Source organism: Pteronotus mesoamericanus, unplaced genomic scaffold (genome assembly GCF_021234165.1).
Source record: "Pteronotus mesoamericanus isolate MK-2021 breed Mesoamerican mustached bat unplaced genomic scaffold, CSHL_Meso_final scaffold_1186, whole genome shotgun sequence".
Classification (NCBI taxonomy): Eukaryota; Metazoa; Chordata; class Mammalia; order Chiroptera; family Mormoopidae; genus Pteronotus; species Pteronotus mesoamericanus.
This window is the reverse complement of record NW_026555302.1, coordinates 147092-171607: the sequence shown is the minus strand read 5'-3', so window position 1 is coordinate 171607 and position 24516 is coordinate 147092.

Below are 24516 nucleotides of genomic sequence, written 5' to 3'. Positions count from 1 at the left end.
TCTCTAGGCCAGGAGCAGGGAGCCAGCCCAGCCCAAAGCTGGGAGGGAGTGCGGGGAAGGGAGGGCAAGATGGTAGGTCCTGGTGAGCGGTGGGAAAATTACTGCCAGGCCTTTTGTGGATCCATTAAAGGAAACGGGACAACGCAGTGAGTGAAAGAAATTCAGAAATGGGGAAAAGGGTAGGGGGATTATTTATTCAAGGGAAAAATATATAACAAATGAAATCTAAGGTAAAGAACAACAACAACAAAAAGCTGCTGCTGAGTTGGTTGCTTCTGGGGAGTAGAGCAGAGTCAAGGAGCAGAGAAGGTTGGGCTGTGGGCCGCTGGATTTTGCTGTGTCTTTTAGCCCCGTTTGATTTTTAATGAAAGGCATAGGTCACTTTCATAACATAAACATTAATTTTTATGCAAAAATATAGAGTGTGGGCTCCAGAGTCTGATTACCTGTGTTCAAATCTGCCTTTATTCTCTTACTAATAGCAGGGTCTGGGTCAACATGCCATCTTCCTGAGCCTCAGTTTCCTTTTCTGTCTTGTAAAACTAAGGTGAAGATTAAACATGGTTTCTTTAAATGGCTTGGCACAGAATGTAGGCTCAATAAAGTATAGCCATTACAACTTGTAAGATTTCTGAGAAATTCCATGGGAGAGAGTGAAAGCAAATTCCGCTGCCCCCAGGTTTGGGAGGGATCGCAAAAGCCTGGAGAAATGCCACCCCTTGTGTTTTCCAGCAAGTTCTCCAGCTGTTGTTAAGCTGCCGTTGTTATTCTGCAGGCTCCCACCCATCCCCTTCAATATCTTGCTTATTAGCGATGTCACAGTCAGCTTTCAGAGTGGGCTAGGAGGAGCCAGGGTGCGGCCAGAGCTGCCTTGTACATAAATAAAGGCCCAGTTCATTCCTGGGGGCCTGCTTGTGGGTTTTCCTTCTGACGCAGTCATCCCACACAAAAAGTTGCCTCCACAGAAGGGATCAAAAGCAGCTTCAAGACGGGGCGTTCTGGGCCGAACTGGGAGAAGGCAGCTCCAGGCCCAGCTTGGGGTGGGCAGCCCACAGGTGCCAGCACAAAGGTCCAGCCCCCAGCCTGCCAGGGCGCTGGGCTCAGAGCCGCCAGCCGCACTCTGGTGACCTGCCCACCAAAGGGGGCCTCCGAGGAGGACACGCTCCGAGGAGGAGCGTGCTGACCCCGGACCTAAATCTATATGCACACTTATTTAAGCAAATGTATTGAAGGGAGGAAAGTTTGAAGAGAGAGAGATACTCTAAAACATTACCCATAATTCTCTCTGAATGGTGCAATTTGAGGTGATTTTAATTTCTTCATGATTATCTGTATGTTTCAATTTTTGTACCGTGATTGTATGTCCCCTTTGTATTTTAAATTAATAACAACAATAATAAAAAACAAGGTGGTAACTCCCTAAAAAGGGAGCAGGTGAGGCAGGAGGGAAAGTTCCGTGGCCCCTAGAAGGACCAAGTGGCCTCAGCCTGAGCAGGGAACGTGTCAGTCCTCTGCCAGCCAGAATTCCTAGCATTCAGAGAACCCCCTTCGGGAAGGGTGTAGGCAAAACAGAAAGGACAAAAACAGCTAAAGCTTTGATAACAATGCGTGCAGTGTGCCCTTCTATACTGTAATTCATTTAATCCTCACAATGACGTCATGAGATAAGGTTAATTATCATCCCCATGTTGCAGATGAGAGACTGGGACCCAGAGAAGTTAAACACATGCCCAGGGAACTTGAAGCCATGCATCCAATTCCAGGGTCCGGCCTGGGAACCAGTACACTGCCATGGCAGGAGGAAAGCTGCCCTCTCATTGAGAACCACTAGTTCTGGGAACTGAGCATAAAGCCTGCCTTTGCTCCTGCAGTCTCATCTCCCAGCAGGCTGACCCACTTTCTGGCTACAGAAGTGGGCCCAGCAGCAAGAGAGAAAAAGCCCCAAGGCACAAGGCCTTTTCGAGCCTCAGCCTGCATCACATTTGCTGATGTTCCATTGGCCAAAGTAGATCATGTGGTTAAGCCCAGAGCCAATGTGGACAGGGATTCCACAAGGGCATGGAAATGGAGGCATATTGTTCAGGAACCATCACTAACAACCTACCACAGTAATTCATCCACTTTGATGCCTGTGCGTGTTGCCAGTGTGCACACAGCGCCCAGAGAAGGGCATGTGACCTTAAGTGCATCTCTTTCATTCTGGGACCTCATCTGTACGACGAGAGAGGGGCTTATTCTCAGTGGTCCCCGGGCTCAAACTCAGACAAACTCAGAGAGATGGCTGATTTCCTGCGGACAATAGGTATCCTCTGGGGACTGCTATGTTGGGAACTCTCCTTGGTCCTAGCACAACCCAAACCCTCATCTGCTGGCCTTGCTTACTCTTCCAAACAGCCCTTCACAGACTAGACAATCTGGGATTTAAAAATACAAACAGGACAAAATACCTTGGAGTCCCTATAGCATCTTACGGTTCTCACAGAGCTTCCCCGTGCTCTATTAGGTAAGGTCACGCTCAGATCCTGTATTTCAGTGGCTTACCATCATCACCTTACCTAGTTAACTGTCCAGGTTAACTGTCCAGGTTAACTGCCCATGCGTTCCTGGTTGGGGAGGGGACCATGTCATTCAGGAGCCCAGGCTGAGGTGATGTTCCCCTCTTCATTCAGAGCTTTCAGGTCACCGTGGGCAATGACATCCTCTGGCAGATGAGGGGCAAAACGGAAAGGATCACACGGGAGGTGGCTGTGGGCCAGGCCTCCGCCTCCCTCTGCCCGTGTTCCAGGTGCCAGGACTCAGGGGTCATGAGGAGGGGCCCGGGCTGGGAATGAAGGTGGTGTGAGCCCGGGAGGAAAGAGAGACAGGCTAGCAGACCCAAAGTGGTTTCTGCCCCCAAAACACACTCCCTCACGTTGCCCCCACGAGGTTCCCGGATGGAAGGGGTGTTTTTGCATGTTCCCAGCTCGCCCTCCACATCCAGAGTCAGTGGGGACACAAGCTTACCTTTGAGTCCTAAGAGTTTGTTTCCTTTGCCATTTTACCTCATTTAAATTATATATATGCAGATTCATTTTATTTTATTTCCATGCCCTGGTGTCATACCAACCTAATTTCTTGTGTGCCCTGCATCAAGGCTTGGGTCGATTCTGGGGAGTGGGTGTGGCTGGGGAAGTCAAGGCGGGGGGACCCCATTTCTCCTAGTAGCACTTCCTTCCTCCCCGTACCCCGGCTCAGAAAGTCTCAGTCTTTGCCTCCTCCAGCTCTTCCCTTGCCACTTAAATTTGTTGTCAAGTCCCACCCACTCCACCCCTTCCGATCGCCCACCGCAGCCTGTCTCCTGCATTCCCATCATGCTCTCATTAGTCACACTGCCATTGCCAGCTCCAGTCCACCCTCCTCCCAGACTTGGCATCAGACACAGGGACCCTGCTTACGATTGCCATTGGGAGTTTCAGAGAGAGGGGCACAGCTGACCCCTCTCCTGGCTTCAGCTCTTCATCTTGAAAAGGAGAGGCTCTCCAGGGTCCCCTCTCACTCTGATACCTGTGCTTGCCAGATGCCGAATGGACACAGCTTCTCTGGCTGATTCCCCTCTGTCCCCTTTGCTGGTTTCTTCTCACCTCCCAGCCTCTGAATGTTGCATGCCATCTTGGAATCATGCAGGCCTGTGGCTTAAGGTACCATATACATGTACCTGCTGATGACTCTCAAATGTGTACCTGCTGATGACTCTCAAATGTGTATCCCAAGCCCAGACTCTCACCTGAACTCCAGACTCATACATTCACCTGCCCATTCAGCTCCTCCTCTGGGATGTCTAATAGGCATCTCTCTCCTCATGGGTCCAAAACTGAGTTTGTGATCTTTCCTGCTCCCACAGTCCGTTTCATTTGAGTTCACGTCAACTCCATCTTTGCTCAAGCCGGAATCCTTGGAGCCGACCTTGGCTTCCACTTCTCTCATACTCAGGCTCAATCCATCAGCAAATGCTTCCACATACATATGGATTCTGACCACTTCTCCCCTCTCTCCCCTTTCCTGCTCCACGCCACCATCAGTCCTTGTTTGGTGTGCAATTGTCTCCTTCCTGGTTTCTCTGCTTCCACCCTTGTGCCGGGCAGTTTATTGTGAACTGACTCATCAGCCAGAATATCCTGTGAAGATAAGAATCAGCAGAGGTCTCTCCACAGCTCAGAGCCCTCCACTAGCACTGCATCCCAAGTGGAGCCGTGCCCCGCCAACCCCGTTACCTCTCCCTCTGAGCCCCTACTGCTGGCTCCCTGCCCACTCCACTCCAGCCGCAGTGGCCTCAGACATACCAGCTGCACTCCCACCCCGAGGCCTTGGCATGTGCATCTCCTCTCTGTGAGACACTTCCCGCCAGGTATCTGCGGGCTCACTCCCACTCCTCCAGGGCGCTGCTTCACCCCTTGTCTTAATGCAAATACCATCTCTTTAGGGAAGCTTTCTCTAGCCTCCTTAATTAAAATGCACCCCTCTCCATATTCTGTCCCCACCTTTTACTTTATTTTTCTCCTCGAAGCTTATCACCATCAATCACACTGTATACTTTATTTTGTTTATTATTTGTCTTCCCTAACTGGAATGTAAATTCCCTAAGGGTAGAGATTTTTATTGGACACAAAGTCAAATGAATGAATGAACAAGAATCAATGGTTCTGGAGTATCTGTGTCAACTTTTCCCATGAATATCATTGCACTTAGCCAATGAATGGAAGAGCAAGAAAATACCTTAGACCATCAAGTTAATTCCTCCTCCAGCTGAGGACACTGAGGCCTTGCAAAGAGGAGAATATCCCAAAACATCACAGCACATTGACTTTAGAGCTGGGGCTGGGGCTGGTTCTCCCCATTTCCCAGACAGAGCCTGTGCTTTGGTCTCCCGCTGCCCATGGCCAGAGGTTGCTCATTCTGACAGCAATTTCCAGCCTCCCAAGCTGTAAAAGTAGAACAGAAAACAAAGACATGAGGTACGGGGTGGAGGTATTTTTAGTCTTGTTTGTTTCTAAGCATAAGCATATATAGAAAGGTCTATAAGTAATGCTATGTATAGACATTAAATCAGGAAGTATGTTGAGTGGTGGATCAGCTTATCTGGGGGTGGCTGAGTGTGCCCATTGCAACACAGACAGTTTCCAGCCAGAGGGGCCGATTCTAAGGAAACCGGCCCTGCTGAATCATCTGGAGGTCTTATATTTCACACTAGGGGTTCAGGGAGTCTGAGGAGTTAGATCCTCCTTTTTCTTCTCCTCAATCAGCCAGAAGCACGTGAAACTTCAAGCCACCGCCTTCCTTCCCCCTCCCCCCATCCAGTAAACGACCAAGGCTTTTATGGTCAAAATCTCCCCAGTGCCTGATTGTTCTTTTTCGGGGCAGATGAGGATGCCGAAGGGGGAGCCTGAGCAGGAATCGAAGACCCCGAGGATTTTGGTCAGAGCAAATGAAAGAACAGGATGCTTTTTTCCAGGGGAGAATGAAGGGAGTGGAATGGGGAATTTCTTGAAGAGGAACAGGGACGGCTTGCTTCCATCTGAATAAGGTTTTTATAAATGGGGCCAAAGCAAAGATCAAAGAGACATAGTCCCTGTCCTAGAACTCTGAGCCTGAGGGAAAGATGTGAACTTACAGTACAGATGCAATGTGTGAAGTAGCTGCCTAAGTAGCTACAGAAGTGACTGGGGAAGTTGGACAAAAGAGAGAAGGTTTCTGTTCTGTTTTTTTCAAAATAATTTCAAACTTACACAAATATTGCAAAAATAGCACAAAGAATTCCCGAATACCCTTCACCTAGTTTCCCCAAATGTTACCATCCCACATATTTACAGTTCAGTCATCAAAACCAGGAAACTGACATTAGCTACAAACCTCATTCAAATTTCATCAGTTGCCCCACTAATGTCTTCATCTGGGCCAGCAGCCAATCTAGGATCCCATGTAGCATTTACTTGTCATCTTTTCTTAGTTCCCTCTAATCAGGGATAATTCCTGAATCTGACTTGTCCGTGATCATACTGTTGAAGAGTACTAGCTAGTTGTTTGGTGGAATGTCTCTCCGTGTGGGTTTGGCTGGTGTTTTCTCAGGCTGTGCAATGTGACCAGAATGCCACAGAATGATGCTGTGCACTTCCCACGGCAGCGTATCAGGTGGTGCACCGCACTGCCGACGCGTTGTGCTTCTTGCTGTGTTGACTCTGAGCCCCTGAGTAAGTTGGTGTCTGCCAGGGTTTTCCACTGTAAAGTTACTGTTTTCCCCCTTTTGCAATTGATAAGCATCTCATGGGGAAATACTTTGAGGTTATGTAAACATCCTGTTTCTCATTAATTTTCACCCACGAATGTTTGTTTCCATTGATGATTCTTGCACAAAGCAAGTATTACTGTGGCTGTTTGCCCAATGGTAATTTTCTAGTTCCATCATGTCTTCTCACATTTATTCACTGAAGTTCTGTTGTAAGAAAGAGCTGTGCCTTCTCCCTTATTTATTTATTCAAATATTTCTCTATATCAGTAGAGACTCCCCATTTCTTATTTTATCCTTATACTGTAAGTTATAAACTATTGTGATCATTATTTTTGCTCAAATTATCTCCAATAGGGCCTTCGGGAGCCCCTTCAAGTTGGCTCCTGTGTTCACAAGGGAAGTCTGGAGCCGGGTCAAAAATGAGGCACAGAGAAGAGGGAGGCGGGACAGGAATGGCTTCCAGGCCTGAGGGAGCCCCGAGGCCACCCATGGGGTGTTCACCCAGCACTCTCTGAAGATGCTGGCTGACCTCTGCTGGCTATTCCTGAGCATGAGGGCCAGGAGGAGGCAGCCCCACACCTTGCTCAGGCGGAGAGACCTCCTCCGCTGAAGGTGTCCAGCCCCCACAGGACCTCCCCGCGGGCCACGCCTCTGGGGCTGTAGCTGCTGCAGATGTCCCAGCGCTTGGGCTGTGAGTGCTTCTGCCTCCCACGTGCCCACACCCTGCCCACCGCAGATCAGCCGCCTCCAGGTCTGTAGTGTCCCACTGCTCAGCCAGTGACAGGAGGGTGTTCCGCTGACTTCTGTGCCCGAAGAGGCTTGTATCAGGGAAGGTGGTGAGACTCTCCAAGCTGTGGAGTGACAGAACCCCATGTTCTAGCGACCATCTAGGTGAGGCTAGTGACTTTTTTGACTGGTTTATTGTCATTTCTTTTGATCCAGGGCCTCTGTAAACTTTTGAATGGATGTCCAGTAGGTAAAGCAGGGAGTGGGCCAAGGGGGCAGAAGAGTGGCAGTTGGATGATATCAGCCTGGTCCAGGCCCCCATGGACATGGAAAAGGGAAAATGACTTGCCTGAGATGACGACGTCTGGGACCCTCATGTCCTCCTCACTATTTCACACACCCTGTCTGCTCTGCGTCTTGTTAGTCAGCTACTGTGCTTGTAAGTCCATAGTCTGGGTTTCCTTGTCCCTTTTCCTTGCTCCCCTGGCAGGCAGAGAGATGGAGGCCAGGGTTCTGGCCCCTTTCTGGGGCAGGGCCTCTAGTGTGGGAGCAGCGCTGAGCCCTCACCCCGAGGAAAGAGAATTGTCCTGGGTCATTTAGCAAGTGCAAGGCTGAGGTCGAGTCCAGGCTCCCCTTGCAACCTCTCCTGGCTGGAGGCCCATGACCTCACCCAGACCCAGAGCCAACGGGCTAGAATTTGGCCACCCTTTCTTCCTTCCCTCTTTCCTCTTCCTTCGGTTCAGGATTGGAAGCAGGGCCCAGTTTTTCTCTTTTAAATTTCAAATTAAGCTTAAAGGTAGGTTAAACATTCACACGATTCAAAATTCAAAAATTATAAAAGTTACGCTGTAAGAAGTCTCCTTCTGAGTCTGTCCTTTGGATATCCCCTCCCCAGGGGCAGTTGCCACGGCCCACTTCTTGTGCAGCGTTCCAGGAAGAGCCCACTGAGGTTGGCAAGCCTTTCCTGTGAAGGGCCAGGTAGTAAGTACCTTTGGCTTTGCAGGCCAGGAGGCTCCAAGCTGCTCAACTCTGCCATGATAGCAGGAAAGCGGACACAGATGTTACTCATGTAAACAAATGGACATGGCCGTGTTCCAATAAAATGTTATTTATGGATCCTGAAATTTTAATTTTATATAATTTTCACATATCGCAAAATATTATTCTTCATTTTTCCAAACATTTAAAATGCAAAAGCCATGTTTATCTCACAGGCTATACAACATCATAGTATTTTGATGTATGAATAAACCAGAATGTGTTTAAACAGTATCCCATTGGTGGACTTTCAGCCTGGTTCCAGTGCTATTGAGTATAATGCTCCAGTAAATAAGCTTGCCCATCCATCAGGTCATGTGCAAGTGATGTATCTGTAGGATAGACTTTGAGATGAGTTTGATTCAATCTGAACAGCCTTCCTTCTCCTCCCAGCTCCCCCACCTCCTTTCTCATCTCTTTAAAGTCTCCATCTTGCTCCATCTGTAGTCAGTTAACACCACATGCACCGAGAGCTTCACGTGCGCCAGCTCTGTCCTGTCTCTGTAAAGATACTTTAACCTCTGTTCCCTTGGTCCCTCTCCAGGCCAGGCCCTCAAGTGTCTCATGGACTCTGCCTCCGAACGGGTCCCCTGCTTTTACTCTCTCCCTGCTCTAGCCCTTCCTCAGGGAGCTCCTAGGGAGATGCATCAAAATCTTAAGTCTAACCCTGAGGGCCCTCTGCCCATTTCACAGATCTGTGCGAGGAAACCATGCCCCTTAGAGTGTATTTCAAACCCCACCCACCATGGTCTGACCTCTTCCTACTGTAGCTTAATGAGTAAGAGAACAAACCCAGGCGCCAAATGGGGCTGTATCCTGGCTCTTCTCAGAGGTTTGACATTGGGCAGACTTTTCCTTGGTGAAAGCCTAGCTTTCTTACCTGTAAAATAACAGTCCTTACCTAATAGAGTTGTTGTGACTTAATTCACAGAAAGCACTTAGAACGGTGTCCGGCACAGATAACACACCCAGCCCGTGCTGGCCATCATTGTTTTTAAGTTCCGTCATAGCTTTGTCTCCCACCCTCAGCAGCGGCGTTTCACCGCCTCAGGCTCCCACCGCTGCAGCCCCTGCCGGACCGCGACTGTTCTGGAATCCCTCCATGCCGGTCACTCTGCAGCGTCCTGTTCCCGCTCCTCTGGGCGAGCCCTCCCCACCCTGCCCCTTGTTGAAATGCGACTCATCCTCTGAAGCTCAGTTCAGATGCAGCTTCGCTTTGAAGCCTCAGTCACTTCCTCCCTTGTATTTTCCCACCCCTCTCTCCTTCTGAAACAGTCTTTCTCCAACCTCCTGTATGTGTGTGAGAGTCATCTGTGCGGTGCCGGTGCCGCTCTTCAGCTAGGTTGTCCCCTCCCGGCAGGGGCGGGGGCCGGGGGGGGGGGTAAGGCCTGGGTCTCTGTCATCCCTGAGTTCCCGCCCCCCACCCTTCTCCCACCAGCCCTTAGCGTAGAAACTTGCATGCAGGAAGTGCATGGTAAATAACTTTAAATTTAACTGCAAACTTGAGCTTGTTGAGGATGCAGAATGTGGCCATGGGAAGCAACAAGTATGCTGCCCAAGGTAGGACTCATTCCTTGGGCTAGAACCCACACGCTTATGAACAGAAGGGACTAAGTCTTCCCCAGTCGGAGGTATGTTGGAGGTCTGCTGGCCTCAGCTCCTCCATCCCCGCCATGCTTCTCTGTTAACAAATCCTGCAGCCCCCCAGCAGTGTTTGCTTTGCAATCAGCATTCGTCCGCCTTTCATTCCTTCCATAGGGTAAGTACCCGGTGATGGAGAAACAACCTGAGTACAAGACCTCATTAGCTTTGGGGTGCACTCTGTGTGAAGCAGAACTTTCTGCTCCTCACACATGGCGTTCCAAAAAGCCTAGATTGTTAGGCTACTTTGCTTCTGACCAAACTCTCTCTGAATACAGTTGTGACCATATGTGTGACTACACAGGACTCAGAGAAGAGGGCAAGGCCACCCACCCATATCTGGATATAGGGATTTCACGGGCCTATGTGTAATAGAAACCTTAACTGGTTTTTCTTCCCTTGTGTGACATAAATCCTGGAGTCAGCTGGGCTGTGCCTTTAGTGCCCCCGGCTCCTTCTACTGTTTTGCTCAGCCATGCTTAGGATGTGACTTCTGCCTTCAAGGTTGCCGTGTGGTCTTGACATGGCCACTGTGACTCCAGACATCACATTCACATTCACGGTAAGAAAAAGGGGAATGAGAGTAAGGGACGAAAGGGCACAGTTGGGTCAGCCTTTTTAAAAGAAACAACCCGAGTGCTCGACCTCATTAGCATTTTCTCAGAAGCCCATCCCAGATGCTGTTCTTCATACCTCGTAGGCCATACCTGCAGCTTGTACACACCCTATCTGGGGTCTGGGAAATGTAGTTTCTTAGCTGCCACATCCCTGCCCCCAAAATAAAACTGGGATTCTGATAGCAAAGAAAAAAGCAAGGAGTAGGGACGATGTGAGTAGTTAGCTGTCTCTGTCACAGTTGGGGTAATGAGGGAAGCATTTGTGGGAGAAATGGGCCACAGCAGGGTCAGGGAAGAACCTAACCTCCTGCCGGGCAGGCGAGCGCAGCTGGGGCAGAGAGACTCCTGGGAGAGGGAGCGGTTTTCAGAGATAGGAAAATGAAACCTAAAGCTGTTCAGTAACTCACTCAGGGTTGCAGCTGGTAAAGGTCAGTCCAGATTCAAACTCCGAACCCAGCAGGCCGCTTTCTGCCCACCGGGCCCCCCTCCCTGTCTTGGTGTGCACATGTAGAGAGGAAGGAGGGAAGAGAGGTTCAGAGATGGGGAAGCCCTTAGTGCCTTCCAGAACAGAACCCTGACAGGGCTCAGAGGGAAAAGGAATAGAGGTTCCCCAATTGCTCTGAGTGGGAATTTTTGAACATAGAGATACTGTATTTACTTACGGGCTACTTCCCAGAAGAATTTAATCTGTTTTACACGTAAAAAAAAAAAAGCATTAACATGAAATGAAAGTTGAAAATCAGATAGAAAACTGAAGAGATATTTGAGGGTTAAAAGCACCTTCTGCTGGGGACAGGGCAAGGGTGAAGATTGGGGGGCCTACCCCAGGCTGGGAGGAAGCATTGGGCAGGGGAGCAGGTGCGTCTTTCTGCTGACAACCCTGTCCCTCCTGTCCCTCCTGTTCTGGGCAGCAGCCAGCAGCCCACCACCTGTCAGGAGTGGCTGCCTCTGAGCCCTGGGAACATTCTTGCCTTGGGTGGGGTGGCCAGCTAGGAAGCTCTGGGTACCCTCTGCCTGGGGCCACATTCCCGCCCTCCAGGTCTCCTGTGTGGTGCAACAAGAAGAAAGGGAACACCACTCCCCACCCCGACCTGGGGTGTCCCTGGATCAGGGAAATCCTAGGGGCTCAGGTTTCCTCCAGATATGGCAGCTCAGGGGTTGGAGCCTATGGGGGTACGGGGCGTGGCCTTGGCTGAACACCCCCACTAGGCAGGACCTGGGACTGTGGTTACCTGCTAATTTCATGAGCATGGCTATTGTTGCTGTTGTCCTTGTTTGGTAGGTGATGGCACCATTAACTAAAACCTGAAATATAGAAGGAGGGACAGGTTGGTGAGGGTGGAGTGGAGGCTGAGTTAATCAGTTATTGTCATTTCCAAGAGAAGATAGTGCCTGTTCCCTGACCTCAATCAGTTAATGCATAGAATGCTGCGAAATGGGAAACGAAACAACCATGTTCCAACACTGTAGGGATGTATCAGGAAACAGGGGTCTGTTAAGCTCCCATGATGTGCTCAGCGTGAATCTAATTTCTCTGACAAATATATGAGAAGTAGAGTAAAAACCAGTTAATCAGACTACTGGGGAATTGTAGCAGGTGAATTTTCTGGATGCCTGAAAATTTACCAGCCCCACATACTTTAAGCACTTTTTAAAAAAATGTTAAGTACTTGGTCCTGACCCGTGTGGTTCAGTTGGTTGGGCATCATCCCACAAAGCAGAAGGTCACTGGTTCGATTCCCAGTCAGGGCACATGCCTTCCATCCGATCAATGTTTCTCTCCCTCACTTCCTCTCTCTCTAAAAAGAAATAAGTAAAATCTTTTTTTTTTCCAATGTTTTATTGTAAACACTATCTGTTCTGCTGTCCTGTGAGATGACGATCACTCTGGGGGCTGTGGGGTGAGAGTGTATGTTTGCTTCCACACTACACGGTCCCCAGGCACTCTTTTGTTTTTACATCAGCCTTTATACTTATTCTAGGTATTTCCTCACTGTCAGACTTTAATGTGTTAATTTTCCCTTCTCTTCTTAAGCTTTCCTTCACTTTACGGCTTCCAGGCTGCTATAAGTTTAGAGACCAGACTTAAATGACTCATCGTTTATAGCCCATCTTGGCCCACAAAGGAATTAAGAGGACAATTAAACTTTATCAAGTACTTATTAGGCGACAGCCATTTTACCAGCTGTTTTGCAACCATTATTTCATTTTTCACAACAGCCCTGTGAGTTAGGAATTTTTATCACCCCCTTATAGATGTGTAGCCTGGCGCTCAGGGAGCTTAAGCAACAGGCCCGAGGCCACACAGCTGCTAGCGAGTGACAAGGCTGGAATTCGGATGGGTGTGTCTGGCACCGGGACTGTCCCCCATTCCTCCCTATTCTGGGTTTGTGGTAAACTTGCATGCTGTTCTCTATTGCTTGTTACTAGAATGGAAGCCCCTACAGAGTGGGAAATAAAGCCCATTCTCCCAACTTCGGGATGAAGACCTCGACCTGCGGGGTTTGCAGAAGGGCTCATTTCCCCATGAGGACCATGACCTGGCTGCCCGTTGAGGTACTGCCCACACCATTGCTCAGGGCCAAGATTCCAGGTGGCCAACAGTTGCTTTGCAAAGGGTGAGAGCCTAGGAGAATGGAGGCACCAGAACGGAGGGAGCCGTTGCCCTCTGGACCCCAACACCTCATACCTCCCTGCTACCTAAAACCTTTAACTTGCTACCGGCTGTCCACGCAGCATTTGCGGAGCAGAATGCTCTGTCTGCGTGAAGTCCACACCTCCCCTGAGGTCAAACCAGCAACTGCTGAAGCGCCCCATCGTAGGCCACTTGGGGCTCAGGTAGCACCCCTTCCCGGGTGGCCAGCATGGAGGCCAAGTTCAGATGACACACCACAGGGACATAGCAACCCAGGGGGGACGTCTGCTGCTGAGTCCAGGATTTTTGCTAAAGAAATTCTAGAGCAGGTCCAGCATTCCAGCAGAGCCTGGTTCTGCTAAGTTATGCTTACTCTGAATCTTCACCCTGTGACTAAAATGTTAAGAAAAAAAAAAAAACATCCTATGACGTGACTTACAGAGTTCATTGTGACAGGACAGTTTCTGTTTGTATTTTGGTTCTCTGTCAGAAACTCTGAGCTCAGTGGGGAAGCCCCTCTCCCCCCATGTGACCAGAGCACACAGGCTGTGTCATGTGACCGCAGTTGCCTGCGTGCCAAGCATTTCTTCAGGTGACATCATGCCCTTGCTGATTGCCCAGATATTTCATAGCCTCCCAGAGCTGACATGGAATTTGCATCATTTCTGATACTTGATTCTTGATCTGTTTGTCTTTGGTTAATAGTAAATCTGGGCTGAGGTTGAGGGAAGTTGTTGAGACAACCAGACAGCAAATATATCCCTCAGAGAGCTTGGCAAGGCTTGGACCTGGGGTTCCCAGCCCATCCCCGGCTCCAGGAGCCGTCTCAGGCTTTCTGGGCCCAGACTTGGGGAGAAAGATTGTTGGTCTGGCCTCTTTTGCACTAATCCTGGGACTTACTTCAATTCAGAGTCTCTCTGGACTGGCCTCAGAGGCTCTCGGCCAGGCACTGCCAACCCTTGTGCTTTTGTGCACCTGTTTCCCTTCTTCAGAGCAGCCGGTGCCAGGGCCAGCAGACCCCGGATTCCCGCCTCCCCTCCGTTCTGGCCATTGGCTTCGAGTCAGAGCTCAGCCTTTCCCCTCTCCCACTCACTGAGGGTCCTGAGCAAATCACTTCCGTGACCTGTGGAGGGCCAGGGCTGAGGGGCCTCTACAGAGGTCCCCCAACGCCATGACCCTATGGAGGGGAGACCAAAGCTGGCAGGCCGCTTCTTAACACCCCGCAGCCACCCACCACCGTCCAGCCCACCTTCTCCTCCCTGGCCTCAGTTTGCCTGCTTGCCACAGAGTGGGAAATAAGCCCCATTCTCCCAACTTCGAGATGAAGACCTCGACCTGCTGGGTTTGCGGAAGGGCCCATGACCCCATTACTCCAGGGGGTCTCGCGCGAGGCTTGCACCCAAGGGCTATAAGAGCTCGGACTGCTCCTGCCCCCTCACCTATGGGTCAGAATATTTGCATTTCTAACAAGTTCTCCGGGGATGCTGCTGTGGCTGGCTCAGGCACCCACCTTTGAAAAATCACTGCCCTAAATTGCCGAGCTCCATGACCCAGCTCTGGGGGTCGCCCAAATCGGGGTGAGTGAGCAGCAGAGTGTGCGGGAGCCGGCTCCCACTGGTTCCAGAAAGTCGGCAGTTTGAAATCAACAATGATGGGAGTATTTACACCTTGGAAATCAGCAAAGACTAAAACCCAGAGTTTTCTTCCCCAGAGAGATGGTTGTTAAACATTTACCAGTGCACCATCAGGCAAGAGGGTCGTCTTTTTCTTCCTTTTTGCTCTAAGACTGGGATGTTGTGCCTTAGAGACTAACTGGACAGGAAAGCTCAATCAGAATTCTCTGTGCCTCTGTTCCCCTGTGTGTAAATTGAAAACAATAATAGCCTCTACCTCACTGGGCCATAACAATTAAATAATAAAATACATATGAATCACTTAGCAAAGTACCCAGCATAAGGGAAGTGCTCCAGAATATTATGTATTGTCATTGAAATCCTTTGGGTGTAGGGATCTATGTATTTTCTGCCTACAAGATTAGTACACAGTTCATCTCCGGGGACCACCCTTCAACGCCCAGAGTGAGCCCGACCGCTGGGTTTATAAGTCTGACATCCTTGGCCATAGCAGCTTACACCAGATGCTCTGGGGCTCTCAGAGTCTCTTTCCTGGGAGCCCAGAGCTGGCCTGTCCCTCACCACCTCCAGGTGAGGGGGGTGGGGGGCGGGGAGGCTCTGCCAGCCGCCAGAGGGACTGAGGAGGGGCTCCAAGTGCAGGGGTGGAGCAGGTGGGCAGAGGCAGCGTGGCCTCTGGGAGGCAGAGAAAGCCCTGAGTTCACCCTGCATCTAAGTCAGGGCTCCTCCAACAGTTCCCCGCTGTCCTGCCCCGGGCCTACATCTTTACAACCAATGTCCCCTTTGACTTAATCAGATCCAGCTGGCTTGCACGCTAAGTGTCCCACTTACCTACTCCCCTCTTTGTACACCCCCACCTCCCTGCGTGTCCTGGCACAGGCCTGGGGTCCAGGGCCGGCTCCGCCCTGCTCACTGTGAGCCTCGGGCAGGCCTCCGGCCCCTCTTCAGTCTCCTCGATGAATGGAACTTGGGCAAGAGCAAGCCTCCTTCTGAATTTTCCCCATTATCTGATAGAAATGAACATTTCCCACATTAGCTACTCAGTAGCATTACTTCCTGCTTAAGGCCCTTCAGCGAGTCCTTGTTGCTCTTGGATGGAATCCAGTCTTTCTTTCATAGGCTAGAGGCGCTGCCTGAGTCTCCCCTGGCCCCTCTCTGGCCCTCACTCCCTCCCCTCCCCAGTCACACTTGACACTGAGCCATGCGGACCTGCAGGCAGTTCCCCCAAGACCCCATTTCTTTCTGGCTTCTCCCTGCATAGAATAAAATTTCCCCAAGCCTGTAGCCAACCAACAGCCTCTCCTGGAGCCCTCTCTTGGACGCTACTTCCTCTGCGCTGCCCTCCCCCGAGTTCCCTGCAGGCAGGCACCAGGTGTCAGCCCCTCTTCTTTCCCCAGAGCCTACATTGCAAGTGCTCAGCGAATGATTAAATAAAGGTTGTGGCTGGAAGAAAGTGGGCTCCAGAAGACCCCAAAACTCATGACTCTCGGGGCTGCCCCCATTGTGCATGGAGAACAAGGGTGGAAAGGCAGAGCCCAGCGGGCCGGGGGGAGACTATTACTAAGCTCGCACCCGGGCAGTTAGATCGCTCTCAGGGAGAATGCGCTGGGTGAAAGAACAGCCGGGCCAGCAAGAAGGAAGTCACGTGAGGTGTTGGGAATGAAAGTGAAGGATCTAGGGGGAGACAAGGAAGAGAGAGAGGAAAGTGAGCCCTGGGCGTTGGGCAGGGCCGAGGGACCCGCTTCCAAGCCCGAGCTCATGTTGTGCATGTTCCCAGGAGGCATCAGGCTCCAGGTGCCAGTGGACCTGCCGGCGGCTGGGCCTCATGAGGGACACGTGTGCCAAACCCAAAGCAAGTCCCATGTGGCCTGGCCTAAGGGGAGCTATTGAGCAGTTATGTCAAATGAAATTCTCCAGCGCATCTCCTGCCCTAGCCAGCTTGCTGATACCCTCTCCAAAGCCAGCCGTGCTCCAAGGCCCTGGAGAGGGCGTGGGCATGGTGCCCAGTGCCAGGCGGGCCGTCACAGGGCCTTCAGGTTCACCAGCAGGCCTGGGAGGCTGAGCTTCCACGTCACACTGCTGAATCGAGAGCTGAGGGAGCTGCTCTTCCCTCTGATCCTGCCCCCACTGGGGCAACAGGGACTCCATCAGCCTCACTGAGCAGAAACAGGCCACCTGCTCCCCTATGTCACTGAGGTGGCCACCCTGTCACCGGCCCCAGGGAGGCACTGCACCTCCACACACACTTTGGGGTAGCTGTCCTCCGTGCCCAGGCAAAGCACCACAGGGAAATGGAAATAAGTGAGGCTGGCTTCCTGCCCCTCAGGGACCCCCAGTCCAGGGAAAGAAAACTCAGGTTAGCAGCCCTGAGGGAAGGGAAGGCCAGGTGTGGTCCGCATGGGGGAAGGGGTGGGGGAGAGAAGTCCTGGCTGAGAGGACGCCTCTGAGGGGCCCGCAGTGGCACCACCTCAGGGATGCGGATGGTCGAGGGAGGGAGATGATTCTGGTGAGAGAACAGTGGGGCTGCGGAGTGCACGATCTCCCCACCGAAACGCTGGCGGCCTCCGTGCGGGGCGCAGGATCGGCCGGCAGGCTCCTGGTGCGGGAAGGAGGGGCAGGACCGAGGCCGGCAGGTTGAGGCCCAGGCTGAACGCCAGGTAGCAAGAGGTCCGGAGAAGGAACGCTGCAGGAATCCATGCAGCCCTCGGGGAGCCCCTGGCTGAGGCGGGGCCGCGGGCACGCGGAGGAACAGGGCAGGGCTGCAGCCTCGGGGCCGGGAGGCCAGCGAGGGACCTGGGGTCAGGAACTTCTGCGCAGCAGCGTGGAGAACGCTGGACTCCTGCGGGAGCACGGGGAGGCCACGCCCGATGCTGCCCTGGACCTGGGGGCGGGAGGGGGCTGGGAAGCATCAGAGCCGGGCTGGGGCCCCAGGTCGGCGGGGGGGGGGGGGGGCAGGTTAGGGGAGAGGGGCTTCAGGTGGGGGAGTCAGATGACAAAGGGGATGATGCCAGAAAAGGACAAGGGACAGAGAACAGCAGGGTGGTTGGTGTAGCCATAGCTGTGGGCTGTGTGTGTTGTGTACATGTGTGTAAGAGAGAGAGGGGAGGGAGCTTGTGCTCTGGGAGGTAAGGCTGGAAAGGAAAATCGAGGCCAATGTGGGAAGCCTCCTCCTGCCCTCGCGGGGGGTGGGAATGCCGGTCTTAGGCAGTAAGGAGCTCAGGGGTTCCTGAGCAGGGGCTCCATGATCGGGCGTGTGTGAGAGTGAAGTCTGACCCCGGCTGTCTGCCGGCCTGCCGGAGGGCGAGGAGACAGAGTCAGGAGGCAGGGGTGAGTGAGGAGGTCAGATCTCTCCTGCGCCTCAGCACCAGGGCAGCCGCCGCCGCTGGGGCACCAGCTGAGGCCGTCCCGCACCACAGGCAGCCGGCCTTGCTGACCAGGAGGGCGGGAGGGGTCACCAGGGACGAATCAAGGGAATCAGCAAGATTTCCTGGCAACAGGGCTGGGTTGGGCCATCTTTACCTGAATGATACGAGGTTTGCGGGGCACGATGTGAGCACTGTCTCAGCGGCTTCCTGTCTGAGGTGCTGGGAGTGCTGCCCCAAAGAAGAACTTGAAAATGCCGGAAATCAGGGCAGAGGCAAGACCCCGAAGTAATAGGTTGGAAGGATAGGTTTGAAAACCTGGAAGAGAGCCGTAATGGAACGAAGGCAACGTCTAGAACAAGGCTACAGGGGTCATGTGCTAGGCAACGGGGGTGGGGGGGGGCGCGGTGGCCAAGGGGGAGCAAGGGGAGGGTACCCCGTGAGAGACTCAACAGCCTGAATGTAGAGAACGGCTTTATGCCTGGAATACTGTTGGCGCCTTAGGGAAGAGGAGACATTTGGGGAAGGGGGACAGAGGGATGAGTTTGGATGTGAACCTGCGTAACCTAGGGAGGGCGGGACATTGGTGTCAAGATGTCTGAGCTGAGCGCCCTACTCAGAGGGTGCCCAATGTACATGGAAGGAGTGAGCGGGAGGGCAGGAGAAACAAAGCATAGCAGGCGGAGAAGGCAGAGGTGGCTGAGCCTGTAAGAGAGTCCAGTCCCTGGCCCCAGCTGTCACCCATGACCCCTCCCCAGTGAGCGAGCACCGCCACACTCAGCCAGAGCTGGCTGGGAATGGAGAGCTCTGGGTCAGTCCCTTCCCTGCCCTTCCCCGCTCCCCTCCCTCACTGTTCCCCAGTGATTCCTGATGTGTGCTGGGACTTAGCAGGACTGCCCAGGGGCATGTCCTATGCCCAGAGCCCTCTGAGCATGGGAATGTGTGTCTCCCTTCCTCACGTTCCCCGCAGTGTCCACGACAGGGCCCGCATTCGTGGTGAGCGGGCACGTCACATCATATTCAGGCCCCTAAGCAGACAAGCATATTTGAGATCCCATTTCTTCCTGGCAGGAAGCTGGGACAGACCCTATGGGCACGCGGACTCCTGACCACCCGGACTTTCTGGCTCAGATGCAGTCATTCAGTCCAGGTGCTGGTGCAGCTCCCCCCAGCTGTTTACCTGAACTGCTGCACAGGAGTGAGAGGCTCGTGACTCGGAGTTAAGGGTCAGGAAAGCGTCGTTTTCACCTGGACCTACCTGTCCTGAGGTCCTGAGTTATCGAATGTTTTCTAGTTCCTATGGCAACTAAATCACAGGGCCAGGATCTGTTATTGTTTTGAGGGGAAAAAAGGAAGGGCCACAGCGTGAGGACTGACGTCTGTCCGCATTCATCAGCGAGGCAGCTGAGTCACCCTCCATGCCATGGTCTCTGTGTTCATGGAGTCACTTCCCTGTGGTCTGGGGCTCCCTCAGGCCTTCCCTTTTTGACAAAAAGCTGGTCTCCGGTCTGCATCTGTCAGGAAGAGTGGGGAGCAGGACACCTCTAGGCACTGCAGGCGCCTGGCAGGGTGGGAAGAGGGCACAGTCCTGCCTTCAGGGAGTGGGAACTTACAGGAGGAGGAATGACATTCCCTGCCCTTTCAGAGAACACACGACAGTCACAGTTTCTAGGGAGTCACTTGACATCCCTGAGCCTCAGTCTCCTTCTGTACAAAACGGGACAACTTGTACTGTCTCATCAGCTTGTTATGGGAGAGAAATGAGATTGTGCCAAAGAAGTCCTCAGCGCCTTACCTGACTTTCTACAAAGCACTTAATAAATATGCGCTTAGAGTTACTGCTGATTGGCTAGACACTGGCCTCACATTTCTGGACCTCCTGTCAGGTAGCCATGGGTGGCCATGGTGGACACAGCCACCCCCACCCGCCACCACCAAGAACTAAGAAGCTTCAGTTGCTCAGACACAGAAGGGAGTAGAGCAAGGAAGTCAAGGCCTCAGCGAGGATGCAGGGACAAAGAGGCGGAGAGGCAGGCACGCCGCGGGGAGGCGCTCGGGCCGCCCAGGGCCTCTGCAGGCTTCCGAAAACTCCCTCACTCTGGGGCTGAGCTGGCCCAGCGCCTTCTGTTGATAGCCAGGCTTTCTAGACAGAACTCTCCACTGGAGAAAGGGTGCTGATGCTAAACACAGCTCTCCGGCCCACCGGCGACTGTGTCCTCGCCGCGGATGGCTGAATCAGCACTGCAGGGTCTGCGCTCCTGCCGTGGTGAGAGTCACCCCAGAGCCCGGCTCAGGCTGTGGAGACCCGCCCCCTGCAGTGTGATGGCCACAGACAGGAACTGCCCTCCGAGAGCGGCCCAGCCTTCCCAAGGGGCCTCAGGAAACGCCCCTCCGCAGTCACCTGGCTGTCCCCATGGCGTGTCCCCTGCTGACCTCTGCTAGATGCTGTCGCGGGCCAGCGGGGGGCTGTCTCCCCGGGCTGGCTCCAAGCAGTGCTTTTCAAACTAGAGATGGAGACCTGCATGTGGGTCGTGGGATCCAGTGGGATAAGCATTCTTAAGAATTAGAATAGAATCACAAACAGGAGACTGCCTCATGGGGCAAGGGTGAGGGCCATTTCACGACGTGTGAATGTGTGTGCAGAATGTATGTGCGTATGTACGCACACACCCCCCCCCCCATGGATGCAGCAGTAGAGAGCATATTCCGATTGGGTCACTTAATAAAGGGACTGCTTACAAAGGCATGACGTGAGGTAGAAAAATCACAAGGGGTCGTGCAGGACCAGGGCTGGGAACTGTGCGGCTGAGCTGTTACCCCTTCAGTCTTTCATTTTTCTTTTCGTCTTAGAGAGAGGGGAAAGAAGGGAGGGAGAGAGGGAGAGAAACATCCATCGGTTGCTTCTTGCAGGTGCCCCAACCAGGGACCTGGCCTGCAGCCCACGCATGTGCCTTGTCCAGGAATCAAACCCGCAACCTTTAACTTTGTTGGGACAATGCCCAACCAATCGAGCCACACCAGTCAGGGATTGATGGAGGAAGGTGTTTCCAGAATTTGGGGACAAAGAGAGTGATGTGGCCAAGCTCAGACAGGCGCTGGGATCGTCAGCAGGGGGAGGGGACCAGCCAGCCTGTGGCCACTGAATGGCAAATAAGCACAATACCTACCCTCAGCCTCTCCCTCCTGCCCTCCTCCTTTGGGGCTGCCCACCTGCTGAACCCCAGGGAATCTGAGGGCAGGGAGCCAGATAAGATTCATGCATAGAAAACACACAGTACATAATGCGTGCACAGAGGCAGAGGCATTATTGCGGGCCTCAGCTCATGAAGTTTTTAAAGCCTTAGAAGCATCTCTGACAGTGAAGTTACTGCTAGGAATAAGGCCAGCGTGTCTGAACGGCCTCAGGTCAGGTCAGCTGCTTGAGGAAAGCTTTGGGCGTGATGCTGACGCAGGCAAGGAAACAGCTCTGCGCTTCCAGCAGCCGCAGCTTTCTCCAGACGGCGCTCCTCGTGCCCCAGGGGAACCGCCGACACCCAGCTGCCAGACAGCAGGCTGGGTGCAACCCGCAGCATCCACGGGCTGTGGCTTAGGTCAGGGGAGGGAGGGAAGGGACGCGGGAGTGGGTAGGAGAGAGGAACAAAGGGACCTGTGGTTGGTGACACCCACGCGCAGTTGTCTCAGCTTCTGAAGGACAAAGGGCAGAGTTCTATTTCTGGCTCCCATGGGAGCGGGAGAAAACGACATTCTTGATTTCCACAGGCTTGCGGTTGGCTCACTAATCCTTGGGCTACGTGTAGTTCTTCTGGACGCACACAAAACCATCGCTGAGCCTCGTTTACACGGCCCACACGGCTGCAGGGCCCACCGCATGGTGGTCACATGCTGGAGACCTCACCTCTTCCTAGGCAGGTGTGACAGGCTCTAGGGCTGAGTCTCCCAGCCTCAGACCAGCCTCTGCGAGTCCAGCTGCCACCCACTTCCAGACACACAATCCACATGGGGGCTCCCAGTGGAAGGACCGCCATACCTGCCCAAAGCCAGCCCTGGTTCCCAGAGGACAGGCTCTTCCAGAAAGGCAATAATATCCTCTAATGGTTTTTTTTCAGGAAGGGTAATAATCAATGTTCATGATAACAGAGTACTTTGGTTTTGCCCTTGCTGTTTCCTTAGGTGATAAAGAATAACTCTGCCCTTCGCAAGAAGGAGTTCCTTCTGGTTTATTTGTCCTGCTTAGGGCTGAGGTGTATACTTGGGAATTTATAGGGTGGAGAACATTTTGCCCTTTGAACCTTCCTCCTCCAGAATATCTTCATTTCAGCCACGTTCCTGTTACTGGTAAGGGCTGGGACAGGGTGTCAAGGACACGCCAAACCATGTCCTCTCCTCCACCCAAACCAGCTGGTCTTGGGTCGGACCCTTAAATTAGGTTCCCCAGCCCAAGTCCTACATGTGTGTTGGCGGCAGGCAGTCGGGGAGGAGGAGGGAGAATCCTTCATCTCCAACAAGTATGGTAGTTCTCAGACACTGGCAGCATATCTAAGAATTCAGCTCAGTTCTGGCACTATCTACCCAGAGAGAGCATCAGATTCTGCCAGTTTAAGGGCTCAGTCCCACAAGCCTGCCCACGCCTCCTCAGATACCAATCATAAACCCAGGCTGTTGTTTCCTGGGCTTGAGACTGATCGGCTAAAATTGTAGGCTCGAATCACCACCTCCAACTCAGCATGCCTATTGCAAGTCCAGGCTGTCACCTGTGCTTCTGACCAACTGGTGATAAATCAGAGGTTCCCATGCTCTCTTCCTCGGGTTCTATTGATTTGGTAGAGCAGTGCACAAACCTCAGAGGAACATTTTACTTTCTGTGTCACAGGCGTATTAACTGCACATGTAACTTGGGAAGAGCCAGGCGGAGGAGATGCACAGGACGGTCTGGAAAGGGTGTGGAACTCCCACACTCTCTGAGGGGCCCCTCAAATCTCCATGTGCTCACCAATGCGAAAGCCCTCAGGACCCTGTGCTCCTGGGTCCTTACAGAGGCTTCATCACAGAGGCGTGGCTGACTGAGTCACTGGCCATTGTAAATTGATCCGACCTCCAGCCCCTCTCCCCTCCAGGGATGTCCTGGGTTGGGGCGGGGGCGGGGAGGGGGGGGCCGGGCCGCGGGGGGGCAGGGGGCGGGCAGTGCAGTTCTGAAAGCCAACCTTCGAATCATGTGATTGGCCCCCTGGAACTAGTCCTTGTCATTAGGTACCAGGTCCCAAAGCCACCTCATTAACATAACAAGAGACATTTTTATCATTCTCATCACTTAGGAGATGCCAAGGTTTTAGGAGCTCTGTGCCAGAGCGCCATGAAGACCTAATGTATGTGTTTTATTAGAAATCACAGTATCACATCCCTGGTGTCAGAGCCTGAAGATAACCCAAGGAAATGTCTTATTTTTAAAGCCAACCTAACGGAAAGTTGTTGCTTTACTACGTAATAAGATCAATGTCTTCCCAAACGCTGTGCCCATCAATGTTGACCAAGAACCTTTGGAAACCAGAGTGCCAGTGGCAACGCTTGCTTAGCGAACGCCACTCTGCTGCTTCACGTTTCTCTGCTCTGCCAAGATTCACGTGGCAGCAACCATCTCCCTGTACCTTGCTCTCCCAGCGACACATGATCAGAGGTTGACCGTCTGCCTCAACAACTTCAGAGAGCTCTCGGAGGGCAGCGGCTCGGCCTCACTCGCCTCAGCATAGCCCCATGGTCTGTCTGCACCAGCGTCTGGGGTTTCAAAGGGGCCCCACAAAATATGCACGGGGTGAAAGAATGCATTAAACATTCATTGCAGCCAAGTTTTACAATGTAGGGAGTGGGGGAAGAAGGGCAGCTACGACTTTCACAACTTTTATTTTTCTGACAGTGAAAAACCCTGATTCCAAGAAAATCTAACCTAAGCCCCAAAATAAATAAAAGAAAAGCAGCAAAGCCAAGTAATGATTCCAGGTTTAACAAAAAAACAAAACAAAATACAGGCCATCCCATTAAGTTGAATTTCAGAAAAGTAATTTTAAAAGTAAAAGTATACCCCCAAATTGCCTGACGTTTGTCTGATATTCACATTTAACTGGGTGTTTGCATTTTACCCACCCTGGGGTGGTGTGGCCCTGTTTCTTAATCACCATTTTGGGGAAAGTCGTGAGTCCCGCTCTGCGCCCCTTCTCACACTTCCGGAGCCGCTCTCTCTGAGCAGGGCTGCGGCCTCCCTCCCCAGCAACATTGCCTGGATCCCAGGTATCCTTGTGGGCCCCAGGATGTGAAGAAAGCCTTGCTGCTAAAAATAAACTCAGTCTCCTGAAGCATCGGAGTGTTTTTTAAGGGTCAACATGACTTGATCAGCAGCCAGCATTTATGACAAGCTGCTATGCCAGTTCTCACAACCCCTTCAAGCCAAACAGGTTTCTTCACACCTCATTTTCACCGTTCTGTGCAGGCTTATGATGGAGCCGGCTTGTCCTGCCTCCTCCTTTTGCTCCCCAGCCTCTCCGGGGGTGAGCAGAGGCGCAGCCATATCCAAACCAGCCACCTCCGTCCTGCTGGGTGATACTATGGCCTCCAC